At 36.5% G+C, this 18641-nt stretch overlaps 1 long non-coding RNA gene across 1 annotated transcript in view; it reads left to right on the forward strand.

Annotated features, from left to right (window-relative positions):
- Positions 1 to 16201, forward strand: part of LOC146763453 (uncharacterized) — a 29683-nt gene extending 13482 nt beyond the window's left edge. The window contains exon 4 of the long non-coding RNA XR_014951874.1: positions 848 to 16201. This is a non-coding gene — a long non-coding RNA (uncharacterized LOC146763453). The remainder of the gene's footprint in view (positions 1 to 847) is intronic.
- Positions 16202 to 18641: the final 2440 nt, after the last annotated feature.

Consider the following 18641-nt stretch of genomic DNA (forward strand, 5'->3'; position numbering starts at 1 on the left):
AAAAAGTACTCTATATTACAATATATGCTATCTGATTCACCTTCTTACAAGGATCATCTTTGTAACCTTCTCTCATGTGGATATTCTTAATAACACCAGCTTTATGTAACTGCAAAAAGACTACATCTGTATCTACAGTATCTGTTTAAAGTAAAAATACGGGGAAAATATATTGGGAAAAATACTTAGGTTCTAATAAAATAGTATTGAATAATATATATTTGGAGTTTAGATTTTAGATATAGAACAAGGTTTTTGAGAATTCCTTGTTTTCTTTGTTTAGTTGATTACTTTCTAGATAGCATGCAGAAGCAGTGGTTAAAGTTGACATAGTAAATAAATATTCATATGTGTCCACTTAGTTACTCCTGCACATGATTTTAGTGTAAAGAACTGAGTGTACATGTCTTTTTCATTTCCTAAGACAAGAGAGCTCTTAAGCTAGGTTTGCAGGTACCTTGAAATATTTATGAGCAATACAGTATGGATTCTAAAAAATATTTCCTTTAATGAATACTGGCATGTTGAAGCCCAGCTCTGCAGAAGGCCTAAGAAAAATGGCAGGGCAAGAGCTAACATTTGTTTACATCTCACTTCCAACAAAGTACAAAGTATTTTCCTTTGGCTGGCCTTTAAGTGGATGTGAAATTACATAATGCAGTAAACTACAAGGCAGATAGAAAAGAGTGACTACAGGTCACACTATCCAAAATGAAGAAACAAAGTCAGGTTATAGTTTTATCATGAGAAGTGCTATCTATGTTTTATGTGCAGTGCTGGGCTTGTAAATGTTTCTAATTTAATGGGGCAATGTATCCAGACATTAATAGCTCATTTCATTTTCTAGACTACATCAAAGAGCAAGATGACCTCTATGCAATAGCAGAAATGAAAAGACTTCCTGAATTCTGAGCCCAGATACAAGGCGATTTCAGAAGCCTTCCTGTCACTGCCCGTCTCCTGTCTTCTGCTGAGTTGGCTGGTTGGGGATTTTTATTTAAGAGCAATATTTACCTATGCATAGGAATGCTATGAAGATTAATTAATTTGCATGCCATGTGAAATATGAAATGTGCTAAGAAACAGGTTTCAGTTGTGGAAGTTAGGGTGCAGCTCTCAAGCTCTGAAGGAGAAACTATCTGGTGGTGTCTGTTTACTTTATGATCCTTGCTCTGTCACTTTTCAGAAAACACACCAGGGCAGAAGGAAGGGGTCTCAGGGACAGTGTCCTCTTTCTAATCTACAGAGGGAAATGCCCTGTGGCCCTCAGCCAGAGGGCATTTCTACAGACTGCTTCCATGTCCTTATGGCAGGTGAGGTGTTGAGCCTTGCATAAAGTTCTCATTCCCATTTGGGCTTCTCTGTCAAAAGTACTTCTAGCTGAGGTTGGATCTTAATGTATATGCACAGATGTTAACCAGACAAATTGGACCCTCAAGCAAAACAGAGAATGATCAGCTTGTCTGTATAGGTGTAGCTCATATATCTGTTCCACTTTCTTATTGAATTCTAATTCATGGGGCTAATGGACTATTAAAACAAAGAAACACTTAGAAATCCCTGACTCATTAAATATAAGCAGTCTTAAGCCAGATCTTAGTACCAAAAGAAGCTGATTATTAATAGCTATATTACAATGAATACCTCAAAGCCAAAATATCACAATTCTTTTTGTCTACAGTAACAATGTCCTGTTCTCCATCCATAGCATGAAACTTGAAGTGTATTTGCATATCTTAATAAATTAAATTGACTTTTCTAGAAATAAAACTATACCAAATACAACATGAAGCAGAACTGAGCACTTATTAATCCTATTTATAGGAATATATGTGGAAATCAATGGTTCTTTTAATGAAATATATAAAATAAGGAGAGAACATAATAGACCGCTCATTCCTGTATCAGGTAAGACCAAGTTCAAAGTACCTCAATACTTTGTCTCTAATATTAGCCTGGAGAAGATGCCTCTGCAAAAACAATTATATTTTATAGAATAATAGAAAGTTAAGAGGTTGTAATGGACCTTAAAGATCATTCATTCCCACTATCCCAGGTTACTCAAGGCTTTATCCAACCTGGCTTTGAGCATTGCCACACACTGCCCTCCCTGGGCAGCCTCTTCTAGTGTCTCACCATCCTAAGAGAAAATAATTTATACCTAATATCTAACCTAAATTAGAGGACTGGGAAATGAATTTCAACAAAGAAAAGTGACAGATTCTGCACCTGGGATAAGGTAACCCTGGATGTAGGTACAGCCTGGGGAATGAGATGATGGACAGCAGTGCTCTGGAAAGGGTCCTGGTCCGTGGCCAGATGAATGCGGCTCAGCAGTGCCCTGGCAGCCAGGAGGGTCAACCTGTGTCCTGGGGCGTATCAGGCACAGCATCTCCAGCTGAGCAAGGGAGGGGATTGCCCAGCCCTGCTCTGCTCGGGGACAACCTCACTTTGAATATTTTGTGTATTTTGGGACACTCCAGTATAAGAAAAATATAAAGCTATAAGAGAATGTCCAAATGAGGACCACATAGAAGGTGAAGGGCCTTGAGGGGAAGCCGTGTGAGGAGTGGCTGAGGTTACTTGATCTGTTCAGCCTGGAGAAGAGAAGGCTGAGGAGAGACCTCTTGCATTTACAACTTCCTCCTGTGGGGAAGAGGACGGCCAGGCACTGATCTCTTCTCTGTGGTGCCCAATGACAGGACCCAAGGGTCTGAAGTTGTGTCAGGGGGCATGTAGGCTTTATTAGAAAAAGTTTCTCCACACAGAGGGTGGTTGGGCACTTACCCAGGGAAATCGTCACAGCACCAAGCCTGATGGAGTTCAAGATATATTTGGGCAATACTCTCAGGCACGTGGTATGGCTCTTAGTTTCCTGTGATGGGCTAAGACTTGGACTCAATAATCCTTTTGGGTATCTTCTAATTCAGCTTATTCTGTGATTTGTACCCATCATTCCTTGTTCTATCACTAAAGTTCCTGATCAAGTGTCCCTCTCCAGCTTCCCTGTAAGCCACCTTCAGATGCTGGAAGGTTGCTATGAGGTCTCCACAAAAAATTCTCTTCTCCAATCTGATCAGTCCTGGCTTTCTCAGACTGTCTTCTGAGGCAAAGGGCACCAGTCCTCTTATCAGTCTTGTGGCCCTCTTCTGGATTTATTCAAACAATTTCGTGTTCTTATGTTGGAGATACCAAAACTGCAGTACTCCAGTTGGAGTCTCATAAGAGCAGAGTAGAGCAGGAGAATCACCTCTGATCTACCAGCCATGCTGCTTTGGAAGTTGCCCAGGATTTGGTTGGTTTTTTGCGCTGCAGTACACACTGCCGGCTCACGTTGATTTTTTTTCATCAACTATCACCCTAAGCAGGCTGTGGAAAAAGTTGTTAATTTATATATCCTAAGTCTACTCTACCAGGCCATACATATTGTCAGTTTATAAGTAGCCAAACTCAGTAATTGTTGTTATTCAGTAGCTTTTTTTGAGTAGCTCATTCTTTCAATTCTTTGCCAAGCCTATATCAACATTTAACACCACAAGTATCCTGTAATAACTTCATTACGTGAAGAGGATTTTTGTTGTTTCAAACTTGCCTTATTCAAATCTCATCTGATAGCTGGTTTTTCTTTCTAGAAAAGACAGTATGCAATCATACCCTTTTTAACTCCCTCATAATCTTAATGATTTTATAAACTATTAATTAATTAATAATTTCTTTTTTTTTTCTAGCCTGAAGAGCAATAAGATGCTTAATTTACAGTCATATTGAAACAGTTTCATACTTCTAATAATCCTTGTTGTCTTCTCTGTATCTTTCTGATTGGAGAGGGAAGAGAGAAAACTGAACAAAAAGTATATACAGTGTTCAAGACAAGCTCATGGTGTGAAATTACAGAGAGGTGTAACTATATTTTCTGTTTTGAGATTACTATTTCTTAGAACTATTTCTTAACAGTTATGTACTCTTTGTAAAAGATCACAGATCTAGCACACACTTTTATAGTTCTCTGCTAGTACTCTCCTTCATCTGAGAAAGCAGACTGTATAAACTTATTTTGTCTCCAACTTTTCAGCAATTATCCCTCTGTTCAAGGACTTTCCTTCCTACTCAATGGCAGCATAGTCTGTGCTACAGGAGCATTCTAAAAAGGGCAAGGAACATTTTAAAAAGCCTTTTGCCATTGTAAGACAACTTTGGCAGCTGGATTGCTCTTGTCTGTGCGGTTGCTGACTCCTCCAGTGAACTTTATGCAAAATTATAGATGTGGCTTTTCTTTACAAAAGCAATACTAATTCCCCTCAAACATATCAGATTTGTTCCATGTCTACTAATACTTTTCTTCTATTCTGTTTGTAATTGCCCAGTTCAAAAGATAAAAAATAGATTCATTGATCCTCCTTGGAATTTTTTTTTTTTAACAACAACATATAGATAAATTCCATTCATTGGGTAGCAAAGTAGTTTAAAAAAAGGTTGCACACTGTAGTAAAGAAACTGGCATCTTCATACCTAAATTACTCTAAAGTTCTTAATTTCAGAAATGCTAAGTAATCTTTTATTCTTAACTTTGTAATTTTGTTCCATTAACTCTTTTGTTGAAACAGATATTTTGATGTCAAACCTGTTTTTCAAGGACTTCAGACATGATACCAAATTTCTCCACGGTTAACACAGATACTAAAAGTAGATTCAGCTTTATATTCCCTATTTTTTTCACATACCCTGATTATCTAATGTCTCTACAAACTCTTATTTACTTCTTGCTAGCTTCTTGTTCTTATATGTGTAAAAATATCTTTATATCTTTAGCAAGTTTGTCTTTCAAAATATAATAAAGGATAATTCATATTATTGAATATGAAGTTAGAAGTTTCATCATTCTACTGTAGTTCTCTTTTATCAAAGTCAATGGGATTGTTTTTCTGTCAGTGATTTTGAAATTAGGTACATTATGGCTACTCATGCTTACCTTCCTGTGTTGATTGCAAAACAAGATTAAGCAGTTAAAGCCTGCTATCTTTCTGCTTACAATAACATTTATATTAATATCTTTTATTTTAATATAGGGGAAGATTAAATAAACTGATACACCCAGTAAAGAGCATGCTCATAGTAAGGCAGTAGTGGGAGATCATGATACAAAACTATTATTACAGCATACTGGAATTTAAAATTGTTCTTGGTCATTCCAAAGATAGAGAGTGACAGTTGCCAAAAACTAGTATGACTCTGTGCAAGTGACTTTCACATCATCTCCAGCCAGCGGCAGTGGGACAATGTCCCATGCATATTGCTGAGCTGAGGACCATTGTCAGCATCAGTTTTCAATTCTCTGGCCCAAGGATGAACAGATGATTGCTCCCAGAGCAACCACATGGATATTGCCTCACATGACAACACATTCAGTGCTTTCCCAGAACTCCACTTGGTTTTGACACCTTTCTCTGATATCTATTTTCTTGGCACACTATCCTGGGGCAGTCAGGTCACTGTGGTGGTGAAGAGCAGTCACAGGCAGAGGCCCTGTACAGAGATGCTTGCTGAGGGGGTGGGTTGCATATGGTACAGAAAATATGGCTACTAAAGAGATATAAAGAACAGCATGCTAGGGCTGCAGCTGTTGTATTGGGCCTTTCATAAGCACAGCCAACCTGCAGCCCAGATGTCAAGACAATCCTCCAGCCTAGAATAATCTGTATGTGGCCTCTCATCCCCACAGATGGGGCAATGAATGACCCCCACAGATTAAACTGTGTGAAAAAGCCCAAAATATTAAACCAAGTAGAGCAGGCAACACTGACTATAAAGAGGAAATTTGGATTGTACTGGCAAAACTAAAGTTACATGGGTCAGAGATGGCCATTCTCTTTTATTCAGAAAGGTTAAATAAAACTAAGAGATGCTACAGTATGACTAGTACCTTACAGGGTGCTAAATTTTACTCACCTTATAGGTAAGCCAGAATTTGGATATAGATGTTTGGCTGATATGATAGCATTCAATGTTCAGTGCTACAGTGTCACTCTGCATTTAGGAGGGCTGCCAAAGAGAAGTTTATAATTTAGTCAGTCATGGAGCATGTTTAACATTTAGCTTACAATTTGAAGAATTGCAGCCAGATCTGCAAAAGTGGGCTCTCGATGACTCATTCTTGTGGCTGTTACCTGCATCATTTGCAGTCTCAATCAGCTGGTAATGCTTCTCCTGTAAGATTATAAAATAATTGCAAATAGCTCAGATTAGGAGGTGTAAATGTCACTTAAAGCTCATTTCTTTTTTGCGTTCTATCCAGCATTCTCTGTAGGCAGCAGATGAGGATCTACAGAAAAACAGGATCCTAGAAACAAACAATAATAACAAGACCTAATCAGAGTCTAATAATCTTTTTGAATTGCACTTATGTTGGAAAGTAATCACTGATATTCATATGAAGCTGAATAAGTAGCATTTCATATGGACTTCATAGGTACAGAAAGAAAATAAAGAATTTGATTTCCTAAAGAGCATCAGGAACAAAATGAAGAAAACACAGTTCTGAAGTTTTAGCACTGGCTCTGAGAGCTGCATTTTCCCCGTTACGTCATAAGATCTGGTGCAGTCTTAAGCAAATTTTGTGTCAGTTCTTTACAAACGCTGTGTTTGAACACATTTTTCAGTTGCAATATTGCAGCAATGGGGTGTCCACTGGGTCAACAGTATAGAGACAAGCCTATAAAAAAAACCAGACATCTAGGTATCTTAGCTGGTAGAAACTTCTGTAAGGGAGTTATAAGCATCATGCTGAAGAGGTGCCATGTAAGGGACTACCAGGATAAGTTTCACAACAAAGGATCCTGTGAGACACCACCAGTGTAAGGAGTTGCCACCCTATGTCTCTTGCTCCAGTGGCAGCAAGGTTTGCCATCCACAGCAGAGCTGCTATTGCCACTGCCTCCATATGTCAGCATGTGCCTTGAGAGGACTTTCAACACACACCTTCAGTTAGACACCTGCATCTAGGGGTATTGCACTACAGTCTTACAGTGTCTCACCTCTTGTGGTTTTAAAATACAGTAATAATACCTGCTTCACCAGGGAGAGCAAAAATAAACTTCCAGATTATGTGAGGTACTTAGTAAGAATTACCTTTTTATTTATTCATCAAAGTTGTCAGTCACTATTAAGATTTCTTCACAAAACTGAGATGCCTGAATAAAATTAGATATTTATAGCAGAAAATACAACACTAATTCCAGATATAGAAGACCAGCGTTTTTCACAAAATAAGTACAGAAAGAAAATAACATTTCAAACCTCTGTGCTTTTTTTTTAATATACATACACTAAAGCAATATATGTACACAGATTCATGGGCATAATGCACATGTCCTAGCCACTTGAAAGCTTTTTATCTGCTTAAGAAAAAATGTCTGTAACATGATACTGAATGTATACATTTTGTACAGGTTTATTTCTTTTTTGATTAAGATAAAAAAATTGTGCTTTGGGGTCTAAAATGTAGCAATTAAATATCTGAAAGGAAAAAAGTATCCAGTATATTATTTATACATTTATCATACTCCATCACATAATCTTTGCATTCATAAATATGGTAATCAAGGGCTGTGGACTTTAAAATCAACCGTATAGCAGAACTTATTTTTTTAGCATATAGCAAAAGTAATATTTTAGTGGTTCATGATAACAACCATAGTGTGATATGAGATTCCTTATATACACAAATATGATCTTTAAAATGGCCTCTATCAGCTAAAAAATGGACAATATCATGAAACTTGTTAAAGCCAAGGTGAACTGTGGCACCATATCCAAATGCAGAAAAAGACAATCACATTTTTCGACATTTCTACTGCTGATGGCATTGAAATGTCAGCAAAGCTCAAAGCAAAAGTACACAATAAATTTGATATTACACCACATGTTTGATTAAGCCCAAGGGTGAAATTGTAACCTGCAATTTTATTCTGAGTCAGTAGATTTCTGACACATTTTGATTTTTAACAAAGGGAAGCTCAGTCTTAAGGCTTCACAGAATTCAACAGGACTGTCATTGTTTTATTCAGACTCTGCTAGAAATTTTTTACAAGCCCAGTGGACACAAGTACATTAATAAATTTTATTATTGTAAAAACTGTTTTCGCTGAATTGTTTCAAATGGCAATGCTATGACTATATCCAAAATGCAGGCTATTAATTAATGGCATATGTGTGGAGAAGCAGCAACAGCATTTTCTGATGAAAATTAGACTATTTTCTATCTCAGATTTCTTAATACTTCAAAAATACTTTTATACATGTACCTGAAGTAGTTCACATTTAAAATGTAGGAGTGTTGATGAATGAAAACATCAAGGAATTTCTGAAAATACTTATTTATTTTTAAAAATTATTTTATTCTCATTAATATATAGGATAATTCCAATAACATTTAAAAATCCCATCTCTGCCTCACAAGGAAGACATAGAGAAATTATATCAGTTATTGTGACAGGTCTTGAAGAAGAAACACTTGACTACAGATAAAAGAAATACAAATGATGAAATCTGCTCTGGTTTATGACCATGGAGCATGGTAATTAACTGACACATATTCAAACACTTTGTAAGAAGTACCCTATTCAAAAGCCACGTGTTGTTTTTGTTGTTTCCTAATTTTTATTATATTGCTGGATGGCTCAGAAGCGATGCTGTCAAAGCGACAGTCAAGGACCGAAGTAATTGGAACTGCTGGGTGAAAAGATGAGCTCCATACAGGAATTTCCTGCCACTCCAGTGACTGTGACAGAAAAGCTCTGAAAGTGCCAGTAGAGATTTAGAATGATGAATAGCTGCTACAGTTAGTGAGAAATCTTGGAAGTTCAGTTTTGTTTTATTTGCTGAAATATTACCAAAGAAGACTTGAAGCCTGTGACTTGTAAAATGTGAGTCCAGAATGACCTTTGACATCCCCTATTGATGTTACACTTCTATTTAGCTGTGAGTATTGTCAGGTCCTTTGTCTCATTTCTCAAAATAAAAGCACAGCCTTTGTTCTGGTGTTTGTCATTATTTATACACTACAAGGTCACTTCTTTTATTTTGAGACATCCTAATTTTTCTGACACTATCTTTTTGGTCTGTTTTTCCAACCTTTTGTGATAATTATCCTTGCATGCCATTCTCAAATCTTCAGAGATAAATTTACAAGGCTATGTCCACCTAATGGACTGCAAAGTAAATTGCTGCAATGTTGAAACTAATTACACTTCTGCTCTGTGGAATCTGTAACACTGTGACAGACATGAGGGCTTTGGCTATCTTGAAGCTCAAGAAGAAATAGGTTTGTGAAAACAGTATCCACTGAAAGCAGGGGAATGACTCCCAAGCAGGAAATCTTTAAGGGTATCAATCAGCACGCCAAGGCAGGGGAGCCACCTAACACTGATTGCCTCTTTCCCTCCTGGAGCTCTCAGATGTGCACTCCCTTCAGGTTGAGGTGCTTAACACAGATTAATGCCCATGACCACAGCAGAGAGCCAGCAGTAGTAAGTTAGAGAGTGTAAATAATGCAGTAAACCCAACTAGAGCATTCAGCTGCACAAGACCCACACTCAAATCCTACCTCTGAGGTAGGAACTCTTCAGTTTCTCAGGTCTTTGGAGAGCATTGCCCAAGACAGAGTTAGAGCAACTGAGAACTAAAACAACCTCTTTGTAGGTCTTTTTCATGCAAGGAATTCTATGGTAAGTACAATTCAACTTTATCAACACGTAAGAATCAAAAAGATGACTTTGTGAAATCTGGTGTTTTACCAATGTTTGGTTGTGATATACAGAAGTGTATGTCAACTACTTTATACACAGTACATGGAATGTATACAAAAGCAGTAGAATGATTACTTTGAAGAGCTACCCAAAAATATTAGTCATCTGCAAGTTATTGGAAGCGAATAGGCCTTGGCATGATTTCACCCAAGTGGATCCAATTGCAGAAACAGGGCCTGAAGACTTACCTGAAGAGCATCTTCCAGAAGCATTAAAGCTTAAGTCTGGTGAAAAATCTATTGGTACTAAAAGAGTGTCTGCTAGGCACACTTAAGACATAAAACCAGTACACAGAATAAGTGCTAAAACAATTTTGTTTTGTATATGATGTTTCAAAAATGCTAAAAAGCATCATGTGAAGCAGACAAAATGAAAGCATTAATTTCAAAAGCCTAACACCACATCTTTTTGCTTCTGGGCATAAGTACAAAAATGCAAGCTAAAAGAAAATAATTTCTTGCTGAATGAAACCATTTTCACAGAGACCAGATCTAAACTAATTCCTTCTCTTCTCAAGTCTCTTTGAAAAAAAGAAATGAACTAATTTCAGGGATTGGGAAAGAGGAAGTCCAGCAAACCTGATACTGAAAGACAAAAATAAAGAAATATATTACATGGGAAATTTAAAATTATTGGTAGAGGTGAATATAAAAATATTCTGCAACTTCTTTCTAGATGATTACTATAGATGAACATTTCCAAAGGGAAAGGCTCTCTTCAAATTATAAATGCAAAGATTTACAGTTCATAAAATTAATTTAAAATATGTAGGCTTTCTCTTTCTCTCTCAATTGTAAAATACAGAATCCTGCAAAAATATAAATTTTTCCTAAAGTCACAGTGAAATTAATTTTCAGGCCTCTAAAATATTTTTCATCTTTTTTTTTTGTTTGTTTGTCTTTGTGCCCATATATCATTCCTTTTTCTATTCAGCTTGTCTTTCCCAATCCTATTTCTAAGTGTTTGGCTCTATTCCTGTTTCTTCGTGACAATAAACTTCTAAAGGATTACAATAGGTCTCTAAACTTATTTACCCAATCTATGAGGAACGAAAAACAATGATATCTTTATCCATTTTATTTATTTGTTGATTAAAAATAAATCCTTTCTAAATTTAGGACACAATATCTATTGAGAAGATGTAATTGAAAATTCGGCATAGCAGTACTTTCAGGACACTTTCATTACGGCAGTGCTCAACTTACCTTGCTGAAACACTAGAAAAATAGATGAGAACAGCAATTATTTCAATACAAGACTGATGTTACTTTTCAAGCTACCAGTCACATTTAGAGAATAACCTCCCAGTTTTACCTTTGAGACCCATGTCCTCACCCATGTTTCCAAACTGACTCTGTTTCCTCATGAGTGTGCTGAAATGATACAGAGCAATCCATTGCCAGTCTTAGAAGAATTACTGATAAGAGCAGGAAATTTTGAGTGAAGTTGATATTTTCATTTAGTTGACACATATGTGCATATTGTGATATGTCCCTTTGCTTTTGCCTAGTCTGACAGATTGCTTAAGATTAAACAAAAAAAAGAGCCATGGTCACCTTAATCTTTCTTTCTGCTCTCAGCCTTCTGGAGCTGCTTTTTTGTGAGAAAGAGTCACAAAATATTGTGGTACGCTCATAAAGGTAAAATGTTCCTTGTCCAGTAGAAGAACAATAGACAGTTTTCCATTACATTCACATAATGTCATTACGTTATTAAAAATGCTCTAAGGCATGCATGTCCCAGGAGAAGTGCCAGTGGAAGGGAATACCGTTTATATTGTGCCTATTTAAAATATGTTCAAAGAACATTAAAGTTGAATATCCAGTGTTTCAGACAGGATTACCTATTAGAGAATGCCAGATGAAAGTTTATCTACCTAAATTTTATATCTATCTGTATCATAGAATCATATAACATGTTGAGTTGAAGGGACCCATCAGTTCACCTCCTGACCCTGTGCAGTACACCCCAAAATTCACACCATGTGTCTGAGAGAATTGTCCCAATGCTTCTTGAACTCTGTCAGGCTGGTGCTGTGACCACTTCCCTGGGGTGCCCATTCCAGTGACCAAACACCCTCTGTGTGAAATACCTTTTTCCTGGTATCCAAAATAAACCCCCCTGACACAGCTTCAGGCCATTCCCTCAGGTCCTGTCACTGGTCACAAGAGTGAAGAGGTCAGTGCCTGCCCCTCCTCTTCCCCTCAGGAAGAAGTTGTAACTGCAGTGAGATCTCCCCTCAGTCTCCTCCTGACAGGCTGAACAGACCAGGTGACACACACACACACCTCAGCCTTCTCCTCGAGGCCCTTCACCATCTTGGCTGCCCTCCCTTGGATGCTCTATAGCAGCTTTATGTCTTTCTTCTATTGTGTCACCCAAACCAGGCCCCAGCACTCAAGGTGAGGCTGCTGCAATGCAGACCAGAGCAGGACAATGCCCTCCCTTGCCCAGGTAGCCAAGCTGTGCCTGATGCCCCCCAGGACCCAGGATCCTCCTGGCTTCCAGGGCACTGCTGACTCACATTCAACCAGCCATCGACCAGGACCCTGAAGTCCCTTTCAGCAGCACTGCTTTCTAGTTTCTTGTTCCCCACTCTGTCCATATATCCAGGGTTGCCCCATCCCATATGCAGAGTCCACTTTCCCTTATTCAACTTCATATCATAAAGTCAGTGATTGCCCATCTTTCTATTTGGTCAAGATCTCTCTGCCCTTGTGGGAGTTGACAGCTTCTCTTAATTTAGTTTTTTTTCCTTTAGTGTCATTGACTCCTCAATCATGTATTATTTTCTGCATCACAGTATATCATTTAAACCTAATATGGAGCTTTTTAACCATCAAAAAAACCATACTAGCCCTTAAACAGGTATAAATGTTCCTTGTTGCAAGGTAAGCTATGGAACAAGAATGAAATGCAGGCCAGTTCTCATCCATTCGCCAGGAAGAGGCTGATCTGCTGTCTATAGCCTCTGTTACTGAATAAAGCCAGCCACATTGAACTGGCACATTCATTCTGAAGTGCATTGTGCTTGCATGTAAGTCATGGCTCTTTAATATTAGGAATAAGTATTTCACTCTTTCTGCTAGATCTCAATTAGATGGATACTAGCTGTCTCAGATTCCTGCAGTTTTACAAAAGCAAAAAAGTTTATTTCAGGTTTATCTCATCTGAATCTTCATGATTTTAGCTAGACTGTGATCAGATGTGACAGGGATATCACTGGTAGGATCAGCATATGAAAACTGTCGGCTCAATGCCACATACTCAAATGTGCTTATTCCTGAAATTTCTTGTCCTCTTTGACTACCAGGACTCTAGAACTTTCAAAAACCTTATCCAATAGAGGTTTCAATATTCTTTAATTGCTTTTCAATTATCAAAAAAATTCTGTTTGTTTGATTTTTTCCCACCTTCACAGAGAAGAGGGAATTCACACCGAGTAATAGTCTCCCTTTGTGAATTGGAATAGTCTGAGGGACACAAAGTTCAGTAGAGGATATACCTGAACTTTTCAGAGGTTGCTAAATAATTGTATTACTTTTTCTCCAGATCATCTATATGCTGTCATTGATTTGGCGATTTTAATAAATGGATATCATCAGATATCATTAGCACTTAATAACTTGATATGTGACAAGCTAGTGACCATAGCTACACCTGTGTCATTTCTAAAAGCAGGTAGTCTTACCAGATGCCATAGATCTTTATGTTAATATGTAGATCACACAGCTGGAAACTGAGAAAAGCCTTTAAAATGTTCTACTATACATTTTCTCTAGTTAAAATGAAGGGAAATTAAATATTCATACAATATGAAGCTTTCTAAGATGGAAATAGGGTTTCTCTTGCCAAAGGAAGCAAGCACCTTCTATGAATATTTTGCTTGCCAGAAATATGGAATGGAATGAGCATTGGCTGACTTCTTAAATTCCCCCCTTTATTTGATTTCTTACCAGACTGAAGTGAAATGTGAACTGTAGCTTTAAGGGCTCTTCCAGGCTTAATACGCTACAGGTGTACTGGAAGCAGTTAATTGCTTCTGAAGGGGACTTAGAGAATATTGTTCCAAGAGCCTGTTATTTCTGAAAAGACACTAAGATCAGGGCTTGCTAGCTCAGTGAGTTCCTATGGTGAAAGTTATTCATGTACAGGAGCTATCTGGCTTGAAAGAGAGAGCTTTTATGGAGAACTTCTTTGTGGAAGGATGAATGCACTGAAGATTCTCTACAGAAGGCTATTTGAATTAGATGCATCTTAAACAGTGTATGTTGAACTAAACCCCTCTGAATTTTATGGAAATGGGCCCAAAGTGGGAAGCCAGTCTCACAATCCAGGCTTCCTGCTTATAGAGGGGGCTAAATTTGGGGTTTACATAAGGCTCCTCTCTAATTCCATTAACAGTGAACTCTAGATGGCTCTTTTCAAAAGTGGACTGAAGTCTCTTGATGTAACTAATATGCTTTTGAGAAAAAGAAAGTTTTCCACAAGAGTAATTCCCCTGCACCATCATATTCTGACACAATTTCTCATTTTCTAACACTGTGCAACTAAAAATACATTTTTATTATTTATAGTAATTAATTATAATGAGAAATAAGTGAAAAAAAACAACCTTCAGGATCAATTGCCTTCTGTCTAGCTTCCACATTGCCACATCCTCATAACTATCAACATAGTGCAGCCAAAAGATATCTCAGTTACTTAGTTATGCTCTTGAAATTTTACATGGTTATGTTAAAAGTGGGGAGGAGTTAATATAAAAAAAAAAACAAACAAAAAAACCCAAGCAAAAACACCCCACAAAAAAATAACATCAACAACAATAAAACAAAAAACCCCACTTTGGCAAGTGCTTCTTTTCAGGGGCACAGAGTTTTTAGTAAATTACATTGAATTATGAAACACACATAATGTTTGTTTGTAAAGAAGAGCTAACTTGTGATTGAGCCACTGTTCTACGCCATTTAAGGTGCAGGCTAATTTTTTTTATTCCACATACTTATCTTTATTCTGCTGACTTTACTTGCCTGCACTCATTTCCTTACTTATAATTTCAAGAAGCCTAACACTTTCAGAAGACATGAAAATGTCATCTTCACATCTAGCATAACTTCAGTACTATAGTATTTTTGTCATTTTCTTCTTATTTAAACTTCCAAAAGAACGTTTCCAGGGAGGAGGTGAAAATTTTAAATGAGAAATGACATCCATATTTAGGTACACCTCAGAGCAATTTCTTCACATTTCTTGTCATATTAAACGTAAATGTTATGATATGATGTTATGTTATGTTATATTATATTATATTGTATTGTATTATATATTATATTAATTATATTATATTAATTATATTATATTAATTATATTATATTATATTAATTATATTATATTAATTATATTATATTATATTATATTATATTAATTTCTATATATGTGTTTCTGGGTTATTACATATATGGCCTTTTTACACTTTTACTTTGTACAACTTTTCACACTTCTTGAATTTTCATCAAGTTAGAAATCTGTTCATAATTCCAAGAAACTATATACAATCTCTTGGCTTTTCTGGCTCTCTTTCACAGGGATTATTCATTGATGGCAGGTGATTGGTGGCTGAGATATTTCTAAATTCAGGCTTCTCATAAACATGATTAGAGTGTCATTATATATTTTTTAATGTGCATAATTTGCTGGCTATAAACTCCAACCATCTGGCATTGCTATGTCTTGGTGGTTTGTAAGACAGTAAAACAATACATTCAACACATTTTACTCCTAGAACTGTAATAATTCAACAGAAATCCAGGATTTTTTTGCAAGAGAAGTAACATTTCAATGCTACTTACTATTATTTTTAATTTATTACTATTGTGTATAAATATAATTGCAGCTTGGAAGGCCTCAGTATCAAGACTTCAGACATGCTCCAGTATCAGTAGTTTAATAAGATGCAGCCTGCTCTCGAATTATATCAAAGTCAAGAATCTGGAACACTTTGAATTTCTAGGGAATTCCTAAAAATACTTGTTCTTTATTTATTTTGTTTTTTACCTAGTAAAATTTGAATAGGTTCAAGAAGCAAGCAGAGTGTGCTTGGCAAAGAGTGTGGAACTCCATAGCAAAGAAGCCTTGACACTGTACATGTAATCCCTAGGAGTAGCATGGGGAGGCAGCCTACAATCCCCTTATTCCCTTTCCCCTTAATAAATTAACTTCTAAAAAATAACTTGAAGACCTCACCAATGTGCACATTTTTTTTTTCTTTCCTTTTTTTTTTTTTTAATCTCTAAAAAATAAAGAAAAATTCTTTAGGTGTTTCTTCCACAACAGGTATTAAGGAAGTCACAAACTGACACTATACTTAAAAAAAAAAAAAAAAAAAAAATCTCACCAGTTTTCAGTTTTAAGATACTTTAAAGTGCTGTTCCACACCATCATTTGTCTTTCTCAGAACCTAATAAAGATCTGTTTTTTCTGTGTTACCTGCAAACTGGTTTGTTTGGACTATTTCAGACTGAGGCAACAAATCAGTTTGAAGAACTGCTTTGGAAAACACCAAGTACCAAGGGTTCTGCTCATATAAACAAATTTTACTCATCCTTCCAACTGCAGTTTTGGCAATTCATCTCACTGAGATAATATCCTCACAAGTAACTTGTTTTCAAACTGTTTAGAGTTGCATAACCAAAAGATTTAAATTCTACCCAAAACCAAATAGAAACCAGAAACCAATTACTACTCCTGCTTTATTTAACTAATTTATTTAAAGTGTATATTCCAGAGCAACTCTGAAATGCTCCATAGCTGAAATAATGGGTTTTGGTAACATCTGATACAAAACAAGACCTGTTGTCATTTCAGAAACTCAACAACATGGACAACTATTCTGGCACTTTTAATTTAAGTGACAAGTATTGTGTCCTTTCAGGAGTCCTTATACCTTCATATTATGACAGTAGGTTGAAGTCTTAGGACGCCACAGCTCTGTCCTCGTCATAGTATCTCTAAAATTATGCCATCTCAAATTAGTCATGAAACCATGAATGTGCCACCCAGGAGAATTATTTTTTTTTTTAGATAGTCATCTTGTTCTACTAAGATATTTTAAGCCCTCCAGCAAATTATTCAAAAATCTCATTGCTTTTCCATTCTGCCTAGGCTGTATTTAAATGCAAGTAACTGAAATGAGGCAAAAGAGGGTGCCTGGTGGAGTCAGGCTATGACTTCTAGCAGCAGCACTGACCAGATGTGTTACAGGAATTTTATAATATAATGTTTGAAACGTATGTTACTATTCAGCCTGCTATGTCAATGCTGGAATCCTGCTGAACAGCGTCTGCCTCAATCATGAAGCTTTTTTCTTCATGGCCTGTAGTGGGGATTGGTAAGAAAATGAACACTGTCTGTGATGCTAATGCTATCACACACATAATAAAGGGCAGTCTGTTTGCATAGCTGGATGGGTAATGGCCTTTGCATAGCACAAGAGGCAGGCTCAGAAAGTGTTTTACTGTGGTAAAATTTGTAATATTCACATTTTCTATCCATGACAGTGACTACTAACACTTTGGGACTCCCTGTGGGTTACCAGGGCAAGTGACTAAGAATGAAAATCTTCCAAGTGAGGTGGTATAGAGGCATTTCTTAACATTTGCTGAGGGTCATCCTATTCTATTTCCATTCCAGGAAGCACAAAATAAAAATAAAAAATAAAGGCTATCTAATACACATGGAAATTGAAGAGTTATGCTTTAAAGCAAACAATGGAAATCTATTTTCTATAATAGAATCCGTATGCTAAAATCCAATGTGTAAAGGCTGACTCACTGCTAAATATTTTTTTCAGTTTATTGGCATAGACAGTACACTGAAAATATATATATTCTCTGTTCTAAATGTGGCTGTTGTCCAGTGTACAGTACTGACTACTAATTGTCTATTTTAATACCAGTTCTGTAGTTATCCAATTAGGTAGAGCTGGGAAACACACATCAGACTTTCACATCCACATCTGTATGTGACAGACAGAACTTCTGGTAGTCAGTGAAGCACACAGAAAGTGGCTGATTAAATTCTTCCATCTGAATTTTTAGGCTGAAAATCTCTTCTCAAGTTTTTCCACTCTTTCTAAAATCTGACAGTTCAACATCCACCTCCCCAATTTCCCCTGATTCTTAATGTGATTTAGAATGACATGAGGCTGTATTTTTACTGGATGAAATGGGCACTGTAATTTGTTCTAAATGTTAAAGAAGGAAGATTAGTTAGATTTCTGTATTCATAGCCACTCAAACTAGGTAAAAAACCCAGTGATTTCTACCTGTTTAGACATAGGTAAAATACGTAAGGATTTTTTTCTCCTATTAAAAAAGCATTATAACCAAAATAACAAAAGTTAAATTAATAAACATAATAAATACACATCAGCTTTCATATGTCCTTTTATGAGATTGTGCAACTCTATTTTCTAATTGTTTTTGTTGAGGAAAACTCAGGAATCCTTTAAGAAGATTAATACATGCAATGTGCTTTTAAATGATAAAAAACCCCACAACATTTGAAACATTTTAGAGTAGAAAGCACTTAATAAAATCTATTAGAAGTAGTGAGAAAATATTCAAAAAGTCAATTTGTAAAGCATTTACTTATATTTCCTATGTGCAAATCATTTTGTATGGACTACAAGGATCAGAGAATGAAGTGTCAGCAAATAACTTCTGAAATACAAGATACCCTTGTAGTTAAATATTTCATTTCTGCATGAGTGGTCGTGAACATCTATGGATTTACCAGCCTTTTGTAGCCTATATAGCAGGATAATATGAGAATACCTTC

This window comes from Lonchura striata, chromosome 1A, assembly GCF_050655825.1.
Source record: "Lonchura striata isolate lonStrDom1 chromosome 1A, ASM5065582v1, whole genome shotgun sequence".
Lineage (NCBI taxonomy): Eukaryota > Metazoa > Chordata > Aves > Passeriformes > Estrildidae > Lonchura > Lonchura striata.